The 24,186-nt window shown below is 44.2% G+C and overlaps 1 protein-coding gene and 1 pseudogene across 1 annotated transcript in view; one reads left to right on the top strand and one right to left on the bottom strand.

The window, feature by feature from the left end:
- Nucleotides 1-24,186, top strand: part of LOC105515243 (cytochrome P450 4X1) — an 82,703-nt gene that overhangs the window by 9,646 nt on the left and 48,871 nt on the right. The window lies entirely within an intron of this gene.
- Nucleotides 16,318-21,914, bottom strand: LOC105515236 (annotated as a pseudogene).

Genomic DNA, 24,186 nt, shown 5'->3' with positions numbered 1-24,186 from the left:
AGCTCCTGGATTCATTGAGTTTTTGGAGGGTTTTTTGTGTCTCTATCTCCTTCAGTTCTGCTCTGATCTTAGTTATTTCTTGCATTCTGCTAGGTTTTGAATGTGTTTGCTCTTGCTTCTCTAGTTAATTGTGATGCTACGGTGTCAATGTTACATCTTTCCTGCTTTCTCTTGTGGGCATTTAGTGCTATAATTTCCCTCTACACACTGCTTTAAATGTGTCCCAGAGATTCTGGTATGTTTTATCTTTGTTCTCATTGGTTTCAAAGAACATCTTTATTTCTGCCTTCATTTCATTATGTACCCAGTAGTCATTCAGGAGCAGGTTGTGCCGTTTCCATGTAGTTGAGTGGTTTTGATTGAGTTTGTTAGTTGTGGGTTCTAGTTTGATTGCACTGTGGTCTGTGAGACAGTTTGCTATAACTTCTGTTGTTTTACATTTGCTGAGGAGTGCTTTACTTCCAACTATTGGTCAATTTTGGAATAAGTATGATGTGGTGCTGAGAAGAATGTATTTTCTGTTGATTTGGGGTGGAGAGTTCTGTAGATGTCTATTAGGTCTGCTTGGTGCAGAGTTGATTTCAATTCCTAGATATCTTTGTTAATTTTCTGTCTCATTGATCTGTCTAATGTTGACAGTGGGGTGTTAAAGTCTCCCATTATTATTGTATGGGAATCTAAGTCTCTTTGTAAGTCTCTAAGGACTTGCTTTATGCATCTGGGTGCTCCTGTACTGGGTGCATATATATTTAGGATAGTTAGCTCTTCCTGATGAATTGATTTCTTTACCATTATATAACGGCCTTCCTTGTCTCTTTTGATCTTTGATGGTTTAAAGTCTCTTTTATCAGAGACTAGGATTGCAGCCCCTACTTTTTTTTGTTTTCCATTTGCTTGGTAGATCTTCCTCTATCCCTTTATTTTCAGCCAACATTCATATTCAAGAAAAACAGAGAACACCACGAAGATACTCCTTGGGAAGAGCAACTCAAAGACACATAATCATCAGATTCACCAAGGTTGAAATGAAGGAAAAAATGTTAAGGGCAGCCAGAGAGAAAGGTCGGGTTATCCACAAAGGGAAACCCAACAGACTAACAGTGGGTCTCTCTGTAGAAATCTTACAAGCTAGAAGAAAGTGGGGGCCAATATTCAACATTCTTAAAGAAAATAATTTTTAACCCAGAATGTCATCTCCAGCCAAACTAAGCTTCAGAAGTGAAGGAGAAATAAAATTCTTTACAGACAAGCAAATGCTGAGAGATTTTGTCACCACCAGGTCTGTCTGACAAGAGCTCCTGAAGGAAGCACTACACATGGGAAAAAAACAACCAGTACCAGCCACTGCAAAAACATACCAAATTGTAAAGACCATTGACACTATGAAGAAACTGCATCAACTAATGGGAAAAATAACCAGATAGCATCATAATGAAAATATCAAATTCACACATAACAATATTAATCTTAAATGTAAATGGGCTAAATGCCCCATTAAAAGACACAGACTGGCAAATTGGATAAAGAGTCAAGATCCATTGGTGTGCTGTTCTCAGGAGACCCATCACACGTGCAAAGACACACATAGGCTCAAAATAAATAAAGGGATGGAGGAATATTTACCAAGCAAATGGAAAGCAAAAAAGAAAAAACAAAAAGCAGGGATCACAATCCTGGCCTCTGATAAAATAGACTTTAAGCCAACAAAGATCAAAAGATACAAATAAAGGCATTACATAATGGCAAAGGGATCAATGCATCAGGAAGAGTTAACTATCCTAAATATATATGCACCCAATACAGGAGCACCTGGATTCATAAAGCAAGTTCTTAGAGACCTATAAAGAGACTTAGACTCCCACACAATAACAGTGGTAGACTTTAACACCTCACCATCAATATTAGACAGATCATCTAGACAGAAAGTTAGCAAGGATATTCAGGACTTGAACTCAGCTCTGCACCTAGCAGACCTAATAGACATCTACAGAACTCTCCACCCCAAATCAGCGGAATATACATTCTTCTCAGCACCACATCGCACTTATTCTAAAATTGACCACATAATTGGAAATAAAACACTCCTCAGCAAATGCAAAAGAATGGAAATCATAACAAACAGTCTCTCAGACCACAGTGCAATCAAATTAGAACTCGGGATTAAGAAACTCACTCAAAACCACAAAACTACATGCAAACGGAAAAAACTGCTCCTGAATGACTGCTAGGTACATAATAAAATTAATGCAGAAACAAAAAAGTTCTTTGAAACCAATGAGAATAAATACACAATGTACCAGAATAGCTGGAACACAGCTAAAGCAGTGTTTAGAGGGAAATTTATAGCACTAGATGTCCACAAGAGGAAGCAGGAAAGATCTAAAATCGACACTCTAACTTTGCAATTAAAAGATCTAGAGAAGCAAGAGCAAACACATTCAAAAGCTAGCAGAAGGCAAGAAATAACTAAGATTAGAGCAGAACTGAAAGAGATAGAGACATTAAAAAGCCCTTCAAAAATTGATGAATCCAGGAGCTGGGTTTTTGAAAAGATCAGTAAAATATATAGACCACTAGCCAGACTAATAAAGAAGAAAAGAGAGAAGAATCAAACAGATGCAATAAAAAATGATAAAGGAGATATCACCACTGATCCCACAGGAATACAAGATACCATCAGAGAGTACTATAAACACCTCTACACAAATGAACTAGAAAATATAGAAGAAATGGATAAATTCCTGGACACATACACCCTCCCAAGTCTAAACCAGGAAGAAGTCAAATATCTGAATGGACCAATAACAAGTTCAGAAATTGAGGCAGTAATTAATAGCCTACCAACCAAAAAAAGTCCAGGACCAGATGGATTCACAGCCAAATTCTACCGGAGGTACAAACAGGAATGGTCCCATTCCTTCTGAAACTATTCCCAACAACAGAAAAACAGGGACTCCTTGGTAAGTCTTTTTATGAGACCAGTATCATCCTGATACCAAAACCTGGCAGAGACACAACAAAAAAAGAAAATTTCAGGCCAATATCCCTGATGAACATCAATGGGAAAATCCTCAATAAAATGCTGGCAAACTGAATCCACCAGCACATCAAAAAACTTATCCACCACGTTCAATTTGGCTTCCTCACTGGGATGCAAGGCTGGTTTAACATATGCAAATCAATAAACATAATCCATCACATAAACAGAACCAATGACAGAAACCACATGATTATCTCAATAGATTATCTCAATAGATGCAGGAAAAGGCCTATGATAAAATTTGACACCCCTTCATGCTAAAAACTCTCAGTAAACTAAGTATTGATGGAACGTATCTCAAAATAAGAGCTATTTATGACAAACTCACAGCCAATATTTTACTAAATGGGCAAAAGCTGGAAGTATTCCCTTGGAAAACTGGCACAAGACAAGGATGCCCTCTTTCACCACTCCTATTCAACGTAGTATTGGCAGTTCTGGCCAGGACAATCATGCAAGAGAAAGAAATAAAAGGTATTCAAGCAGGAGGAGAGGAAGTCAAATCGTCTCTATTTGCAGATGACATGACTGCATATTTCGAAAACTCCATTGTCTCAACCCAAAACTCTCCTTATGTTGATAAAAAAACTTCAGCAAATTCTCAGGATACAAAATGAATGTGCAAAAATCACAAGCATTTCTATACACCAATAATTGCAAACAGAGAGCCAAATCATGAGTGAACACCCATTCACAATTGCTACAAAGAGAATAAAATACCTAGGAATACCACTTACAAGGGATGTGAAGGACCTCTTCAAGGAGAACTACAAACTACTGCTCAACGAAATAAGAGAGGACACAAACAAATGGAAGAACATTCCATAATAATGGATAGGAAGAATCAATATCGTGAAAATGGCCATACTGCCCAAGGCAATTTATGAATTCAATACTAATCCCACTCAAGCTAACACTGACTTTCTTCACAAAATTAGAAAAAGCTACTTTAAAGTTCATATGGAACCAAAAAAGAGCCCACATAGCCCAGACAATCCTAACCAAAAAGAGCAGAGCTGGAGGCATCACGGTATTTGACTTCAAACTATACTACAAGGCTACAGTAACCAAAACAGCATAGTAGTGGTACCAAAACACATATATAGACCAATGGAACAGAACAGAGGCCTCAGAAATAATACCACATATCTACAACCCATATGATTTTTGACAAACCTGACAAAAAAAAGCAATGGGAAAAGGATTCCCTATTTAATAAATGGTGTTGGGAAAATTGGCTAGCCATATGCAGAAAGCTGAAACTGGATCCCTTCCTTACACTTTATACAAAAATTAATTCAAGATGGATTAAAGACTTAAACATAAGACTTAAAACCATAAAAACCCTGGAAGAGAACCTAGGCAATACCACTCAGGACATAGGCATGGACAAAGACTTTATGACTAAAACACCAAAAGCAATGGCAACAAAAGCCAAAATTGACAAATGGGATCTAACTAAACTAAAGAGCTTCTGCACAGCAAAAGAAACTATCATCAGAATGAACAAGCATCCTACAGAATGGGAGAAAATTTTTGCAATCTGTCCATCTGACAAAGGGCCAATATCCAGAATCTACAAAGAACATAAACAGATTTACAAGAAAAAAAAAAATCCACCAAAAAGTAGGTGAAGGATATGAACAGACACTTCTCAAAAGAAGACATTTATGCAGCCAACAAATGTATGAAAAAAAAGCTCATCATCAGTGGCCATTAGAGAAATGCAAATCAAAACCACAATGAGATGCCATCTCAAGTCAGTTAGAATGGCGATCATTAAAAAGGCAGGAAGCAACAGATGCTGGAGAGGATGTGAAGAAATAGGAACGCTTTTACACTGTTGATGGGACTGTAAACTAGTTCAACCATTGTGGAAGACAGTGTGGTGATTCCTCGAAGATCTAGAACTAGAAATACCATTTGACCCAGCAATCTCATTACTGGGTATATACCCAAAGGATTATAAATCATTCTACTATAAAGACACATGCACATGTATGTTTATTGCGGCACTGTTCACAATAGCAAAGACTTGGAACCAACTCAAATGTCCATGAATGATAGACTTGATAAAGAAGATGTGGCACATATATACCATGGAATACTATGCAGCCATAAAAAAGGATGAGTTCATGTCCTTTGCAGGGACATGGATGAAGCTGGAAACCGTCATCCTTAGCAAACTAACACGAGAACAGAAAACCAAACATCACATGTTCTCACTCATAAGTGGGAGGTGAACAATGAAAACACGTGGACACAGTGAGAGGAACATCACACACTGGGGCCTGTTAGGGGTGGGGGGTTAGGGAAGGGATAGCATTAGGAGAAATATCTAATGTAGATGATGGGTTGATGGGTGCAGCAAACCACCATGGCACATGTATACCTATGTAACACACATGCACATTCTGCACATGTATCCCTGAACTTAAAAAACAGAGTCAGGAGAGGCATCCCATTAGTGGATCTGCTAATTGCACCTCAATCAGCGCTGGATTCACAGAAAGGTTCCCCCTCTTGCTCCCAGAAGCAACCTTCCAGACTGCTTTTAATGTGTTCTCTCAAGGTTCAAAGAAGGCCTACACGGCCTCATTTCTGTTGACTTATTGCCACCTACTGGCCTAAATTAAATTTTATCAAGCAACAAAAGCCTGGAGTTTAATGACCAGTTGACATCATGGATTTGTAGTTTTCCAGGGAGGCTTAGCAGGGCTGTCACAAGGGGCCTCATTAATTCTCCACAGTAAGCCCCAGAGGGTTGAATATTTAGTTTGTTCTTAAAGGCTTCTCAAAGGGAATTCCACACTTACCTCCCCTAGCTCATTCCTACAACTTAGCATCTCTCACTGAGCAGAAGTCCTATCCCAGAGCTAATCCCAGTTCCTCCTGCTGCAGTTAAAGCACCCTTGTCTGATTTTCATCCATGGAGCTGGATACACTTAACTGCCATCATCTGACCTCTGTATTTTCTAGCTCAGAAGCCTCCACAGGGAGGGGTAGGTGAAAATCCACTTAAGGCAATGGACACAGATACGTTCCAAGAGGCTCAGGCTTCCCCTATCTGAGGGCCAAAGCAAGCACAGAGCAAACTTAAAGCAGCCTCGGGAGTGACAGGAGGACAAGCCTGTTGGTGAGGAATACGCTGGCCAGTCACTCGGAGAGCACACCTCTCAGTACATTAGAGGCATTGTGATGCGTGGGAAAGAGGAGGCTTTGGAGTCTTATAGATCTGATTCTCCTCTGCAAAATAGTGACAATAATCTTAATCTTAATAAAGAGCTGGGAAGATGAAATGATCTGGCTTTACAAAGTGCCTGGTATGAAACAGATCCCATTCAACAGATGTTATCATTTGCTCCTCTCCCCACTCCCAGGACTGTCATTAAGAAAACTCAATTCAGGCCAGGTGTGATGGCTCACGCTTGTAATCCCAGCACTTTGGGAGGCCATGGTGGGTGGATCACCTGAGGTTAGGAGTTCAAGACCAGCCTTGTCAACATGGTGAAACCCTGTGTCTACTAAAAATTAAAAAAAAAAAAAATTAAATTAGCTGAATGTGGTGGTGCATGTCTGAAAGCCCAGCACTTTGGGAGGCCGAGGTGGGCGGATCACCTGAGGTCAGGAGTTCGAGACCAGCCTGGCCAACATAGTGAAACCCTGACTCTACTGAAAGTTTTTTTAAAAATTAAAAAATAGGCTGGGTGTGCTGGCTCAAGCCTGTAATCCCAGCACTTTGGGAGGCCATGGTGGGTGGATCACCTGAGGTTAGGAGTTCAAGACCAGCCTTGTCAACATGGTGAAACCCTGTGTCTACTAAAAGTTTTTTTTAAAAATTAAAAAATAGGCTGGGCGCGGTGGCTCAAGCCTGTAATCCCAGCACTTTGGGAGGCCATGGTGGGTGGATCACCTGAGGTTAGGAGTTCAAGACCAGCCTTGTCAACATGGTGAAACCCTGTGTCTACTAAAAATTAAAAAAAAAAAAAATTAAATTAGCTGAGTGTGGTGGCACACGCCTGTAATCTCAGCCACTTGGGAGACTGAGGCACGAGAATCCCTTGAACCTGGGAGGCGGAGTTTGCAGAATACAAAAGTAGACACTTTAACCAATTTAAATTGTACAGTTCAGTGGCTTTAATGAAATTCATGATGATTTAGAAACCTGATTACTACCTATTTCCAAAACATTTTCTTCACTCCAACAGAAACTGTAACCATTAAGCAACACTTCCCCAATCTGACTTTCCCCAGTCCCCGGTTATTTCTAATCGACTTTAGGATCTACGAATTTGCCTATTCCTCTACCTATCAGCAGAATTATTACAATATTTGTCTTTTTATGTCTGGTTATTTTCACTTAGCATACTGTTCTCAAGGTCATTCCTGCTGTTGTATGAATCAGAACCTCACTCCTGTTTCTTGTTTCTTTGCTTGTTGTTTTTTAATAAGAAATATTCACATCAAACCAATGGTGCAAAATTAATGTGTAGGGATATGCATTTCTTTATTTTTTATACTTTATGTTCTAGGGTACATGTGCACAAAGTGCAGGTTTGTTACATATGTATACATGTGCCATGTTGGTATGCTGCACCCATTAACTCATCATTCACATTAGGTATATCTCCTAATGCTATCCCTCCCCGCTTCCCCCACCCCACAACAGGCCCCAGTGTGTGATGTTCCCCTTTCTGTGTCCAAGTGTTCTCATTGTTCAATTCCCACCTATGAGTGAGAATATGTGGTGTTTGGTTTCCTGTTCCTGTGATAGTTTGCTGAGAATGATGGTTTCCAACTGCATCCATGTCCCTACAAAGGACATGAATTCATCCTTTTTTATGGCTGCATAGTATTCCATGGTGTATAGGTGCCACATTTTCTTAATCCAGTCTGTCATTGATGGACATTTGGGTTGGTTCCAAGTCTTTGCTATTGTGAATAGTGCCGCAATAAACATATGTGTGCATGTGTCTTTATAGCAGCATGATTTGTAATTCTTTGGGTATATACCCAGTAATGGGATGGCTGGGTCAAATGGTATTTCTAGTTCTAGATCCTTGAGGAATCGCCACACTGTCTTCCACAATGGTTGAACTAGTTTACAGTCCCACCAACAGTGTAAAACTGTTCCTATTTCTCCACATCCTCTCCATCACCTACTTTTTCCTGACTTTTTAAAGATTGCCATTCTAACTGGTGTGAGATGGTATCTCATTGTGGTTTTGATTTGCATTTCTCTGATGGTGAGTGATCATGAGCATTTTCTCATGCGTCTGTTGGCTGCATAAATGTCTTCTTTTGAGAAATGTCTGTTCATATCTTTGCCCACTTTTTGATGGGGTCGTTTGTTTTTTTCTTGTACATTTGTTTGAGTTATTTGTAGGTTCTGGATATTAGCCCTTTGTCAGATGAGTAGATTGCAAAAATGTTCTCGCATTCTGTAGGTTGCCTATTCACTCTGATGGTAGTTTCTTTTGCTGTGCAGAGGCTCTTTAGTTTAATTAGATCCCGTTTGTCAATTTTTGCTTTTGTTGCCATTGCTTTTGGTGTTTTAGACATGAAGTCCTTGCCCATGCCTATGTCCTGAATGGTATTGCCTAGGTTTTCTTCTAGGGTTTTTATGGTTTTAGGTCTAACACTTCAGTCTCTAATCCATCTTGAATTAATTTTTGTATAAAGTATAAGGAAGGGATCCAGTTTTAGCTTTCTACTTATGGCTATCCAGTTTTCTCAGCACCATTTAGTAAATAGGGAATCCTTTCCCCATTTCTTGTTTTTGTCAGGTTTGTCAAAGATCATATGGTTGTAGATGTGTGGTATTATTTCTGAGGGCTCTGTTCTGTTCCATTTGTCTATATCTCTGTTTTGGTACCAGTACCATGAAATAATATTGTATTGTATGTATATGGGATATTCTGTGTACCCATTTGTCTGTTAATGGACACTTGAGTTCTTTCTTACATCTGTTGTGAATAATGGTGCCATGAACATTCGCTCACAAGTATCTGTTCAAATCCCTGTTTTCAATTCTTTTAGTTATATAGCCAGGTGTGAATTTCTGGATACTATGGTACTTGTGCTTTTATCTTTTTCAGGAACCACAAATCTGTTTTCCAAATTGACATGCCAATTTATGTTCACCAGCAATTTGTAAGAGTTCCAATTTTTCCACATCCTGTTAAATATTTGTTATTTTCCACTAAAAATAATTTCAGACTTCCTAAAGGGTATGAAGTGGTATCTCATTGTGGGTTTCATTTCCATTTCCACAATGATTAATGAAGTTGAGCATCTTTTCAGGTGCTTACTGACCATTTGCATATCTTCTTTACAGTAGTGTCTATTGAAGTCCTTTGCTGATTGTTGAATGGGGTTGCAGTATTTTGGTGTTGAGTGTTGGAGTTTTTCATATATTCTCATTTGGATTGTGAATACATTCTTCCATTCTGTAGGCTGTCTCTTAGCTTTTCTATCCTTTTTTTTTTTTACGTTATATATGGTGTAGGTAAGGGTCTCCCTTCATTATTTTACAAGTGGATATTCAGTGTCCCCCTCCTTGTCCGCCTTCCCTCTCTCCTTGGTCATGCTCCGGTCTCCATCTCTCCCATCCAAATGAGGCTTTCACTTTTATTCTTCACCTCTCTCTTTTCACCCAGGTACTAGGGGTAGTAATGAGAGTGAGTGCCCAGTGCCTTGTGCTCTGTGAGCATGGCCAGCATGAGCCCTTGTGTACTACCTAATTCTGGGGGATCTGCTAAGCATCATGTTCAGGAGGTTCCCAACTCACTATCCTGGCACAGTCCTTCCTCTCCCTCTAACCATAGCTGATCACTGACTGTTCAGATTTTCCCTTTCCTGCCCCTTCTCAGAGCATGGCTGAACTATCCCGGTAACCCAGGAGCCCAGGAGGCTTGGAGGGAGGTCCTGGCTGCAGGCACCAACTGGGAGAGAAGCCCATCAGGGTACATCAGAATGAGATGTCACATCTCAGGCAGAGGAAGATCTGTCTATGGCATCCAGGGCCCTGGGCTGGGAATGGGGAGGAGTTGAAGGGACACCTGTGCTCAGATCCAGCAAGAGACACCTGTGCTCAGATTCAGCAAGAGAAGCAAGGTCTGGATTGAGAGAGTCTGGTGCAAACAGGGCCACCAACCCAGTGAAGCTGGTGGAAGTGCATAGAGGCCAGGTGGTGAAGCAGAGCTGAGGGTTAGGAACACCAGCATTCAGGCAGTTGCCAAGTATGAACCGGGTTGAGGATGCTCCTGCTCCCTCAGGGTAGCCAGCCAGAGAGGCAGGGGCTACTGAGAGGTTGTGCTGTGGGGAGGCGGGCTTGGAGTCTGACAACCTCTTTGCCTACCTGGGCTCCTCCTAGTGCTTGCTGAACAACTGTGTACTCTGTGAGCCTCCTCAGGAGCATGCAGGTCTCATATATGAGGGAAGTTGACAGCTGCCTGGTCATGTGGTTGGGATGGCTGCCTCCTCAGTCTCATTTGAGCTGTGAAAACCTGGGTGCCAGAAGCCCTCATGCCAAACCAGCCCTCTGAGGCTTTCCTGCTAAGCTCACTGCAGCCCCACTATGGCTGGGATTGTGTCATTGATCAAACTCCTGTTGGAAATTTCATCCCCAGTGTGACACCATTTGCAGATGCATCATAGTGAGGAGGTGTTTGGATCATGGGGATTGATCCTTCATAAATAAATTATTGTCCCCAGTTGGGCATGGCGGCTCATGTCTGTAATCCCAGCACTTTGGGAGGCTGAGGCAGGTATATCCCCTGAAGTCAGGAGTTCGAGACCAGTCTGACCTACATGGAGAAACCCTGTCTCTAGTAAATATACAAAATTAGCCAGGTGTGGTGTGCTGGCACATGCCTCTAATCCCAGCTACTTGGGAGTCTGAGGCAGGAGAATCACTTGAACCCAGGAGGCAGAGGTTGTGGTGAGCCGAGATCATGCCATTGCACTCCAGCCTGGGCAACAAGAGTGAAACTCCATCTCAAAAAATGATAATAATAAAATAAATAAATAAATTACTGTCCCCTTCCTACTTTGCAGGTGTGAGTGAGTTCTCACTCTAGGTGGAATGATTATATTCCCAGGAGAGTGGCTCCTGCAAAGAGTGCAGCTTTCTTGGTGTCTCTCTCTTGTTTCCTCTCTCACCGTGTGATCTGTGTGCATGGCTGCTTCTCATTCTTTCTATCATGGGTGAAAGCAGCATGAGGACTACACCAGATTCAGCTGCCAAATCTTGGGCCCTCCAGCCATCAGAATCACGAGCCAAAGAAACCTCTTTTCTTTGTAAATTATCCAGCCTCAGGTATTCTGTTATAGGAAAACAAAACACACTAAGATAGGTCCTTAGTCAGCCCTGCTCTGATTCATCTCATATGAGGAAAGCCAAATCTTGAATGGAATAGAGGTCTGGAATCTTTCCCCTATAGATGTGAGCTTCTCCCTCTGATCTCCTAGAGAAAAACCCTTTATCTAAACTGCCAAGAAAGCCTCAGGAGCTGGGCATGGTGTGGGCATCATGGGTCACAGGCATGCAATTGTATGAAGCAGGGTAAGCTGGGTTAATCCCTTCTGGGGTCCTTACACCACAGGGAAGATATCAACTCTCTTTTTCCTACTCTGAAGAGACTTGTCTCCACTATATTTCCTCCCCCTTGGTGTCTTCGCTCCAGTCTCTCTCCTTTGAAGGAAATGCAGACACATACACCTTGTACACTTTATTCCATAGAAGAGTGAAGACAGAGGGGTTCTGTGAATAGCAATCAGATTGCCAGCTACCTTATGAGACAAATGTGGATGAACATATAGAATGACAATCAGACAGGAACTGTGCTAGGCTGATTCAAGACCCTAGATGATGTCCACATCCTAATACATTGAATCCATTATCATGACATGGCATATATCAAAATGGACTTTGAAGTAGTAAGTAATGGATTTTGAGATGGTGAAATTATTTTGGATTATCTGAATGAACTAGATGGAACCACAAAGGTCCTTACTAGAAGGAAAGAGATGTGAGGACAGTAAGAGACAGAAAGAGATTTGAAATGCTGTTGGCTTCAAAGAGGGAGAGGGGCCAATACCAAGGAAAAAAAAGGCAGCTCTGGAACTGAAAGAGTAAGGGGTAAGCCTCTTCCCTAGACCCCTGGAAAGGGGTTGGCCCTGTCTGCAACTTGTTTTCATCTAGTGAACCCATTTCTGACTTTGACTCACTGAACTATAAGATAATACATTTCTATTACTGAAAAGTACTAAAGTGTAGTAGTTTATTTCGGCAGCAATAGAAAATGCCTACATGGTACAGACAAGCAGACAGGAGATAGACAGGTGTAGTGGCAGACAGGCTGGAGGGCAGGCAGAAGACTGGGTGCTGGATGGAAAGCCAGTGATGCAGGTGGGTAGGAGATAGATAGACAAGCAGGTAGGGAGCCTGGAGAAAGGTGAATGAGAAATGGGAAGACAGACTGGAAGACAGAAATAGGACAGCAAACAGGTGAGAAGACGGGCACGTGGCCAGATAGAAAGCAGGAAGTGGGCAGACAGGCAGGGGACAGCAGCAGGGGTCAGGAAGAGAGGATGGCAGGTGAGGGCCCTCAGAGCTGGCCCTTGTCCCCACAGGGGTTAGGGAGCTTCCTGAGATTCAGGTGAATCCCATTGCTGGACTTCAACACAACTCGTGGTATGGGATGGGGATCCTGGTGGGATCAGGCAGCAGCTCAAAGCAGAGCAGGGTCAGGGCCGTGGCCACCTTCAGCTCGTTCATGGCAAATTGTTTCCCGATGCAGTTCCTGGGCCAGGCAGAGACAATGAATTGAAAAATGACCTCAGGCCCTATTATGAGCTAGGCAGGCTTTGGTCTCTGAGCTCCACCCCTGAGCTGGGGATTTAGGGTCTTCCTCTATGTGCCTAGCCCCAAAATCCTTTCCCTAAAGCCCACATGCCCCTCTACCCAGGCCTTGATTCACTCTTTTCCTTGACTTTAGACAGAGTCTGCCAGTCTTCCAGGGCTAGCTCCAAACTCCTGTCTCTGCTCTGAGCAGGCCTGTAACCCTCTGTCAGGAGGTCTAGGGCTCTAAGGCAGAGTTTAATTACATGAATTGTCATAGAGTTAATCAATGGTTTGTTCATTCTTCCACAGACAGTGTGTGGTTCCCCAGTGTAGAGCCCAGTTCAGGTCCCTGTAAGGTAGGGGAGGCACACTCTCCAGTGCTCTCCATGTAGGGGTACACAGAGACCTGGATTCTTAGAGAGAGACCCAGATGGGTGGGAGAGGGGAGTCAGATGGGTAGTGGGAAGGCTTCCTGGGAGGACCCTGGGTAGGTGGACCTCAATTGTTACCCCACCTTCCTCCCACTCCATGGTCCAGGCAGGCTCCTGCCTCCCCCTTACCCGTCTGCCTACCAGCACCTGTAGCCTTCTAATTGTACTCCAGAAATGTCCCTCCTTGCTGTCCCTCAGTCTTCTCACCTGGACTTTCTGGGTCCCTGCTTGCCCTTCCTCCACACTGAAGCCACAGACCAGCTCAGATTCTCCCACACTCCTCAAAGCGGGGACAGCATCCCAGGTAGCAGCCAAGCCCTCCGTAGCTGTTGCCTCACCCAACTCTTACCAGGAGCCTGGACCATGGACATCCAGCCCACGTCCTAGCCCTGTTCATGTGGAGATGGCTGGGAGCATCCTCACTCCACCTATGCCTGCCACATCCTCAAGGCTAAGGCCAGGACCCAGCTGCCTTTCACTCCCTGCCAACTGTGCCTCTCCCACCTCAAGCCCCCAGTTGGCATCTGTGCTCCATCCATAAACAGTCCAGTGCCTAGGACAGTGCCAGAAACAGGAACACTCAATGAGTCACTTGTGGGGAAAAGAAAGAGAGATCAGACTGTTACTGTGTCTATGTAGAAAGTAGACATAAGAGACTCCATTTTGTTCTGTACTAAGAACAATTCTTCTGCCTTGAGATACTGTTAATCTGTAACTCTACCCCCAACCCTGTGCTTGCAAAGACATGTGCTGTGTTGACTCAAGGTTTAATGGATTTGGGGCTATGAAGGATGTGCTTTGTTAAACAAGTGCCTGAAAGCAGTATGCTTAGTAAAAGTCATCACCATTCTCTAATCTCAAGTACCCAGGGACACAAACACTGTGGAAGGCCTCAGGGACCTCTGCCTAGGAAAGCTAGGTATTGTCCAAGGTTTCTCCCCATGTGATAGTCTGAAATATGGCCTCATGAGAAGGGAAAGACCTGACTGTCCCCCAGCCTGACACCCATAAAGGGTATGTACTGAGCAGGATTAGTAAAAGAGGAGGGCCTCTTTGCAGTTGAGATAGAGGAAGGCATCTGTCTCCTGCCTGTCCCTGGGCAATGGAATGTCTCAACGTAAAACCCAATTGTATGTTCTATTTACTGAGATAGGAGAAAACCACCTTAGGGCTGGAGGTGAGCCGTGCTAGCGGCAATGCTGCTCTTTAATGCATGGAAATGTTTATGGAGATATTTGCATACATGCACATCAAAGCACAGCACTTTTCCTTAAACTTATTCATGACACAGAGATCTTTATTCATATGTCTTCCTGCTTACCGTCTCCCTACTATTACCCTATTGTCCTGCCACTTCCCCCTCCCTCTCTGAGATGGTAAAGATAATGATCAATAAATACTGAGGGAACTCAGAGACCGGTGCTGGCACAGGTCCTCCATATGCTGAGAGCTGGTCCCCTGGGCCCACTTTTCTTTCTCTATACTTTGTCTCTGTGTCTCTTTCTTTTCCCAAGTCTCTTCTTCCACCTGACAAGAAATGCCCACAGGTGTGGAGGGGCAGGCCAGTCCTTCAGTCACTCAGTGACTGAATAAGTGAAAGGATGGATGAGGGAGTGATGTGTGCCTGGAGCATACAATGTGTTTCTGTATAACAACACATTTTTGTTCTTGACTATGAACTCCTAGAGGCAGGGACAGTACCTTTTTCCTGTTTTCCCATCATGCTGCACAGGGCCTAACCCACAGAGGTAGGCTTAATAAATACTTATATATTTGAATGAGGTTAATTAAGTTTAAAAAGAATAAAATAGAATGAAATACACTGAGAGTAAATATTAGTTCTGGACTAGAAATGGAGCTTGGGGATGCTCTCCTGTCCTCTAGTGGCAGCAACATGATTGAGAGCCACTGTTTAGGAGGAAGTTGGCATCCTGGGATAAAACAGTGCTGTAGAAGGACTTTCTGGAACATCTGCTTAACAACCATTGTGTGAAAGTGGACTCACCATCGGGAGAATTCAGATAATTACTCATTTAGAAAAACTACGTTTCTACTAACAATTTACTTAGTTCTTGGCATTTGCTTTTCATATGATATTTCCTGCAGCCCTGAGGATTTCCACTGCAGTTATTTTGGAGTGCATATGTCCAACTCAGCAACTATTTCAAGTGTGTTTCATAATTCATACACATAAGTCTTCAAATGTTATTTGTCATATATTTAAAAGAGAGTTTTCCTCAAAGGCAGTTTATTGTTCTCATTTTCATGTGTTTGTCAACATTTTGCTATGTGGCCTCTGGGATCGTGGCATAGAGAACCCACTGCACAAAAACAATTTTGCCAAATGGGAAAGGAGACACAAATATGTGAACATTATAACACAGTGGACATTTGTTGCACAAGACAACAAAATATTTGAGACAACGCATATGGGTATAAAACTTCCTGCAAAGGGTTGTTTTAACCTTTCACTTTTTTGGCTTGTAAGGGAGGACTAGCAAGGCACCTTAATTCTAAATATATGCAAATATTTCAGTTTTTTCACATAACACATGAGTGAATTAAGTAGAAATCGTAGTGTGCTGCAATGGCAATATGTAGGGGACAGAGAAATTGACTTTAATATCTCCGAAAATTGAGAAATGCTAATATATACAATTTAATTGACCGAACAAGTCTAATATTGAAAATTCATACTCCTCAAATGAGGAAAACACCAGAATACATGAAAGTTCAGAACACACACACTCAGTGAATTTTGGCTGGACACTGGAAAAAGCAGAGGGAGTGAAGTCGCCGTCCTGTGCCCTGAAATGCCGTCTTTCTTTTGTACACAAAGACATCAGCATCAGACTTCCTTCCCACAAACACCAGCATCCAAGGGTATAGGTGAAGATGCCACATATGAATTAGGGAGCCATAAGCATCAACTGTGTGCCCAGAGCCTCCCCCTGTTTCTCATCCTCCACCTCCACCTCCATTACCAGCATTATGGCACCTCACCTCGATCCTCCTGAGAAGGGCAGGAAAACATGGCTGTGTCAAGCAGAACCCGATGCAAAGTGGGAAGGGTCAAACTCCTGCAGAGAGAGCACTAGCACAGGACAGATAAGAGTCCAGACTCTGTTATCTACCCATAAGGAGACAGGATCCCCTGAGCAGGAGAATGTGTTGGGCCTGAGAGATCATCCTCCTCCAAGACCTTCTTACCTCTGGGTTTGACCACACCTTTGGGTTGTGGTGAAGGCCATAAATGGAAAGGGTGACTTTCAATCTTGTGGGGAGGCTGTGGAAGAGAGAGAGAAGATGGATCATATCCATGAGGTGGCCTGGTCCCTCAGGCAGTAGAAGAAAAGTTTTGCCTCAAATAATCACTTTGAGCAGGATGATACAGGGGTGCTGAGCTTGGTTAAGCATGTGAGCTGAAGGATGAGTAGAAAACCATGAATCCAGGAATGAGAAGCAAGAAAGCATTGGTGTTTTACTGTTTGTAGTAAGTACGGTGGGAACCTACCTTCATCAAATGCCTCCAAGGGCCACTGGGGAATATACATGAACTCACTCAATACCCACAACAATGATCCATGGAAGACATTTCTTTATTCCCAAATTTCAGAGAAGCTACCTCAATCTCAGAGGCTGATTGTCTTGCCTATGGTCACACAGCTAGAACATGACAGGACTGAGACCAGACCCAATGGGGGTTGAGCCTTGGTGTATTCTGTCCACTGTAGTGGGCTCAAATATGGTCATCAGTGGCTCTCTGTCATCAATCTGAGGGCTCCTCAAAAGCTGGACAACAGCTGACCCATGACTTATGATTCCTGATCTCCCTCATTTGCCTTAACCCGATCAGGAAAGAACCACATCTCCCTGTGCCTGTGTCTGATTCTTTCTAGCCCTCCACATCTCATGGAATATAATTTTAGGGCTTTAGAATCCCAAGGCCACATGCAGAGGCTGACATTTATTTATCTGACTTTTGGTGGTTCAAGCTCTTTGCCAGGCATTTCAAATTCTTCATCCTAACTATAAAATATGTTTCATTTTTTGACAAGGAAAGGGAGGCTCAGAGAGGTTTGCAATTGCTGAAGCACAGGTGCATTCCTGACCCTCCACATCTCCCTGTGGAGAGCTTAGGTGAGTGGATGGGGGAAGTTCATACCTTTGGGCAAGGAGCGCCCATCAGGGAAGGTGATGGGGGTGCTGAGCTCTCTGCCAATGCCTGGCACCAGTGGGCAGAGTCTGAGCACCTCCTTGATGCCCATGGTGGTGTAGGGCATCTTGTCCAGGTGGTCCCTGAAACAAAGTCCATCCTGAACATCAGCAGGGCCTGGGAAGACCAGGTGAATCCCCCCTACAGAGAGAGCATGACTCCTGCATCTCTTGAACCCTCACTCACCAGCTGATGGAGGCTCCATCCCTGAATCCAGCTCTGGATCTCCTCCTGGCACCTCTGCTGAAGCTTGGGGTGTGTGGCCAGAGCATAGAGGATCCAGGAGATGCCACTGGCTGTGGTGCCATGGCCTCCAAACATAAGTGTGTCTGCCTCAGAATGGAGGTCCTTGTCTGACAAGCTGCTCTCATTCTCCATCTGGGGAGGCCGAGGTAAGAGTGCAGGGTTAGTCTCTTGCTCTGTGCTTTGGGAAAAGCCTCTGGCCTCTCCTACACACACTCACTTTGGCCAAGAGGAGGATGTCCAGGAAATCCAAGTGCCTCGTCCTCCTGACCTTCTCCAGCTACCCCTCCTCTTTCAGGTGAGCCTTCCTCAGTTGGATCGCTCAATCTGTTCCAGAACAATGGTTACCATACAGAGCCGAGAGTGTCAGCAGCCCCCAGGAGGCCCAGAGGTTCACCTGCCTCCATGTGGGTGCCTGGTGGACCTCAGCATGAGTGTAGGTATGGATGCATGTTCAGGAGTAAAAGTTCTAGTGCTGTGTGAGGCAGGGCAGGCCTCCCCGCAGTGGCACAACCCACGGGGCTGCTGCTTGAATGCTGCTTGGATGGGATTTCAGGTAACCATCCCCATGTGGGGACACAGGTAAATGCCTGCACAGTGCCTGCCCCTAACATCTCAGCTCCCAGCCCCTGCTCTATGGAAATCTCTGTCATGGGTGTGTCCCAGTTTCTGCAGGGGCCACAGGGGGCCTGGCTGTGTGTGATGAGTCAGGGCAGCCTCCTTTAGCTGTGCCTGTTGAAGGGAGGAGACAAGAGGAAACAGAACCTGTGTGCTGATGGACAAGCTGGCAGGCACGGTGGTTCCAGCAGCTGGTAGGGGTCAGGCTGTAGATAGTGTCATTCTGATGAAAGACAATGCTCGTGCGGGAAACAGCTTTTTAAGGTCCCCAATGGCCTGGATGTAGGATTGGATATCCCTGAGGGAAAGGATGCAGAAGAGACCAAAGTCAAAGGGGCCTCTGGTTTGGAGGCAATGTGGAATCTGGATGGAGATAGCTTCCAACATGGGACAGGCATGACTGAGGCACTTGTTTCTTCTGTCTTAGAGCTCTGTGATCCTGAGGTTTTTATAAGATATTGTGAACAGCCAGGGTCTACCTGTGCTAGGGATAAGGAATCCGTAGCTGAAGCATGTTTTGGTCTGGTCTGGGATTAGAGCTTTGTCATAGGCTGAGTCTTTCTTCCTGTGGAGGTGAGCCCACAAGCTGCCCCACCTGCCTCTCAGGTATGTCCATGCAGTTGATAAGAACATGAACCCCACAGCTGGAGAGTTATCATTGACCGGTCCAGCTGGATGCTGAAGGCACACTTCATGATGGTGTCCAGGGTCATCAAGGAGACGTGCTGAAAGACCTCCAGAGGGGAGTCCTGGCCAACGAGCTCTTCCCACTTGTCCTATAGTGGGAGAGGCCATGGACCTTCTTAATTCCTCAGAAGTCTTTTGCTAATAGGGCTTGGCTTTTCCCTTTATCTCCAGATATCATGGTTGGGATCCCTCATTTTAAGAGCAGATGTAGTGCTGATATTGGTATTGTGAATCAATATGTGTAAACCAATACCTAGTTTTCAAAGTTTTAATGCAGCATTAACCATGTTTGCTCACAATAGCCTGAATTAAGTTTTGTATTCTTAGATTCAGTTGTACCCTCTAGTTGGCTGGAAACATTTTTTGTTGTTGTTTATGAATAAATAATAGGAGTACTCTTCAGTGTTCTGAAAACTGAGCTTGTTCTGAGAGACTGATTGCATCTCAACTTTAGGGGGACAAGTGTCAAAACAAAAGGAAGTCTAAAAGGCCCATATACATGGTAAAACCCCGTCTCTACTAAAAATACAAAAACTAGCTGGGCATAGTGGTGGGCGCCTGTAGTCCCAGCTACTTTGGAGGCTGAGGCAGGAGAATGGGGTGAACCTGGAAGGTGGAGTTTGCAGAGAGCCGAGATCGCGCCACCGCACTCCAGCCTGGATGACGAGCGAGACTACGCATCTCAAAAAAAAAAAAAAAAAAAAGGCTCATATAGGTGCCTAATGGAGGCACATCAGGGACTTCAATTAATTTTCATTCGTGAAATATTTGCTGGGCACAGTTGAATGAGACATCAGAGTCCGGCTAGGAGAGAAGGGTATGGCAGCTCTGGCTCTGAGAATGAAGAGCTGGTGTCCCTTTCACTGCATGCACGGTTCAAATCCATGCAGAAAGCTCTGGGTCCCAGGCCAGAGCCTCAGTGAGTGACGTCCTAGCCTGTCCATCCTGACAGTGGAGATGATATTGTCAAGGCCATCGGGGTAGGGTGTCCTGATGTCCAGCAGACTGACCATCTCTCCAGTCCCCTGTGCTGAAGATTTCAAAGTGGGAGGCAGAATTTATCCACTATGATCCTCATTTCCTGTGACAATGAGCAAAGTGTGGATGCAACTTGATGCCTGGGTGCTCTGCTATCACATCACTTTTGGGGAACCCTACTCTCACAGTAATGGTCTGAGTGTGTTATTCTGTTTGGCTGTGTCTATGGCTGTCTGTGGGACACAGAGTTGAGAGTGAAATTGGTGAGAGTGCATGCTGTGATTGGATGTCTGGAGGGGAGAAAGATGGACTCACCAGTATCATGTGTATGGAGTCCGCCATGAGCCCCATGTAGGACTTCAGGATGTCATAATGGAATGCTGGGATCAGCATCCGCCAGTGCTGGTGCCACTTCTGCCCATTCAGCAGGAGCAAACCATACTCTGGGCCAAGAGATGGGTGTGTGTATGTGTGTTGGTGAGAGGCGGGATGAAAGGGATCTCTTGGGAAGGAGAGAAGGTGGTTTCTGAGGGGAGAAAACCTAGAAGGTACTTCATGGGCTACGGCAGGGAAAGCAGGTGCATTTCAGGTATGGGAATGTCCTAATCGGGCTGATACATCCCTGTGATTAGGACAGTTGTGAGATGAAGTTTGGAAAGAGTTGTGGGCAGATGTTAAATAAATATCAGGCTGAGGATGTCTGGAGAGAACCGAGAAGTGAAGTGGAAGAAGCTGCGCCTGAGGAGGGCTCACACCAGCATTAGGACAGGGTGAGGGTCTTGTTAAAAGAAGGGACATGAAACTGGATTAGGGATGGGTCACGATAGTGGTGGCCCCTCACCTTTTGTTCTCTGTGAGCCAAAGAGATTGCTCTTGGTAAATCTAACTGGGGAGCGGATGGGGAACTGGGGAGCGGTCCTAGTTTACATGTACACACCAATCCAGGGAGCCAGGAATCTGCAGTTTTCTGGAATTTTGGAGTCTGAGAGATAAGACAAGGTTTTACAGGAAACTGGGAGCTACTACTACTAAATTTGGCATCCCCAGAGGCAGCTGTGGTTCAGACCACGGGCTTCTATCAGTTGATAATGTCTGTGTGTTGGCAGTTTGACCTGTGTCATTTCCCACTTTGCCTCCTGTCCCTTTCCATGTCTGCCATGAAGGTCAATGTGGGCTCAGGAAGTCAGATTCAGTGTTCCAGCAGCAGAACACCCACAGATCTAGTAAGGAGTTGGTGAGAAACATAAGCAATGTCCTCCAGGTCAGAGAGTAAGACAGAGCCATTGGTGGTGGATCAGTCTACCAATGACCCAGGACTAGAAGGAGTTACAGTTACCAAATCCATGTCATAATTCATTGATGAGTGAAAATGAGAATAAGAACCAAAATCTCAAAATTATAGATCAACACCAGTACCATATGCATATACCCACATATCTATGAGACATGTGGCAATGTACATTTCAGATTAACTCTATTAGCTTAAAACAGCAAGAAGGAAAAGAAAAAACGGCAAATTTACCCCCGCACGGTTGTTTTAAACATTCAGTACTCAGTAAATACTTCTGGCTGTAGCCTAGACTGTGGGCTTTGTGGATGGTTGGGACAGGGTTTAGATATTAACGTTTGAACTGCCACTTTCTACTGGGTTTTTACAGACCCGGGGCATGTATCAGCAGGGAAGAGCTGATGCAGTTAGGATGAAGTTTCAGTCTCACCTGATGTCCCCAGAATCACCTTCATGTAGTCAGGGTCATAGAGCTGGACACGAACTTTGCCTCCCCATAGCCAATGAGGACAGGCACTTGGGAATGTCTCCAGCCATTTTTGAGTCTGTTGCAGCTCCTGGTCTTGTTGGAACTACCAACGAGGGTAGACAGATGAATGCTTTCATTTAGTTCTAGTCTTTGTAGTGGGAGCGAAGGGCAGGACAACCACAGAGACCATGTAGTTCTGGAGGTACCAGTACAAGTTGGGAATTTGGAACCGTTTCTGATGACCTGGGCTCTGATCCAGATTCTTGTTTTCTCCCCAAGACTTGACCTAAGGTCAGATTCTGTCTCTCTGCTGTGTAGAGCTATGGGCACAATACTGCCTGCAGAAACTTGTTAGTTATTTTCTCCACATTGTGTAAAATCTCTGGAAGTCATAAATATGACAATTTCCATGGACAATGTGCATAACGTATATCACCCAGTAAGCAGATTTGTAAAATAATTTAGTATATTTACAGAATAAAATGAATTAATGTAAACATTTTAAATTACACAATAATTTTATATAATATTCGTTATATTTTCAGTATTATTCTAGCATATATGGTAAGTATGTGTTAAGATAAAACAGTGATCAAAGAATTGTTTGGGGGGTGCCAAAGATGGCTGAATAGGAACAGCTCCAGCCTCCAGCTCCCAGCATGAGCGACACAGAAGATGGGTGATTTCTGCATTTTCAACTGAGGTACTGGGTTCATCTCACTGGGGCGTGTCGAACACTTGGTGCTGGTCAGTGGGTGCAGCCCAACCAGCGAGAGCTGAAGCAGAGTGAGGCATCACCTCACCTGGGAAGTGCAAGAGGGAAGGAAATTCCTTTTCCTAGCCAAGGGAAACTCAGACACACAAAACCTGGAAAATCGGGTAACTCCCATCCTAATACTGTGCTTTACCAAGGGTCTTAGCAAAAGGCACACCAGAAGATTATAACCCAAGCCTGGCCTGGAGGGTCCCACGCCCATAGAGCCTCCCTCATTGCTAGCACAGCAGTCTGAGATCTAACTGCAAGGCAGCAGCAAGGCTGGGGGAGGGGCACCCGCTGTTGCTGAAGCTTAAGTAGGTAAACAAAGCTGCTCAAACTGGGTGGAGCCCATCACAGCTCAAGGAGGCCTGCCTTTCTCTGTAAGCTCCATCTCTGGGGACAGGGCATAGCTAAACAAAAAGCAGCAGAAACCTCTGCAGATGTAAATGTCCCTGTCTGACAGCTTTGAAGAGAGCAGTGGTTCTCCTAGCACGGAGCTTGAGATCTGAGAACGGGCAGACTGCCTGCTCAAGTGGGTCCCTGATCCCTGAGTAGCCTAACTGGGAGACATCCCCCACTAGGTGCAGACTGACACCTCACACCTCACACGGCTGGGTATACCTCTGAGACAAAGCTTCCAGAGCAAGAATCAGACAGCAACACTTGCTGTTCAGCAATATTCTATCTTCTGCAGCCTCCGCTGCTGATACCCAGGCAAACAGGGTCTGGAGTGGACCTCAAGCAAACTCCAACAGACCTGCAGCTGAGGGTCCTGACTGTTAGAAGGAAAACTAACAAACAGAAAGGACACCCACAGCAAAACCCCATCAGAATGTCATCACCATCATCGAAGACCAAAGGCAGATAAAACTACAAAGATGGGGGAAAAGTGGTACAGAAAAGCTGGAAATTCAAAAAATCAGAGCACTTCTCCCCCTCCAAAGGAACACAGCTCATCACCAGCAATGGAACAAAGCTGGATGGAGAATGACTTTGATGAGTTGAGAGAAGGCTTCAGTTGATCAAACTTCTCAGAGCTAAAGGGGGAACTACGTGCCCAGTGCAAAGAAACTAAAACCTTGAAAAAAGAATGGAAGAATGGATAACTAGAATAACCAATGCAGAGAATTCCATAAACAAACAGATAGAGATGAAAACCATGACACGAGAACTACGTAACAAATGCACAAGCTTCAGTTACCGACTTGATCAACTGGAGGAAAGAGTATCAGTGATTGAAGAGCAAATGAATGAAATGAAGTGAGAAGAGAAGTTTAGAGAAAAAAGAGTAAAAACAAATGAACAAAGCCTCCAAGAAATAGGGAATCATATGAAAGACCAAATTTACATCTGATTGGTGTGCCTGAAAGTGACGGGGAGAATGGAACCAAGTTGGAAAACACTCTGCAGGATATTATCAAGGAGAACTTCTCCAACATAGCAAGGCAGGCCAACATTCAAATTCAGGAAATACAGAGAATACCACAAAGATATTCCTCGAGAAGAGCAACTCCAAGACACATAATTGTCAGATTCACCAAAGTTGAAATGAAGGAAAAAATGTTAAGGGCAGCCAGAGAGAAAGGTAGGTTTAGCCACAAAGGGAAGCCCA

Source organism: Colobus angolensis, unplaced genomic scaffold, assembly GCF_000951035.1.
Source record: "Colobus angolensis palliatus isolate OR3802 unplaced genomic scaffold, Cang.pa_1.0 Scaffold106, whole genome shotgun sequence".
Classification (NCBI taxonomy): domain Eukaryota; kingdom Metazoa; phylum Chordata; class Mammalia; order Primates; family Cercopithecidae; genus Colobus; species Colobus angolensis.
The sequence above is the reverse complement of the archived record's forward strand: the minus strand, read 5'-3'. Positions and strand labels throughout refer to the sequence as shown.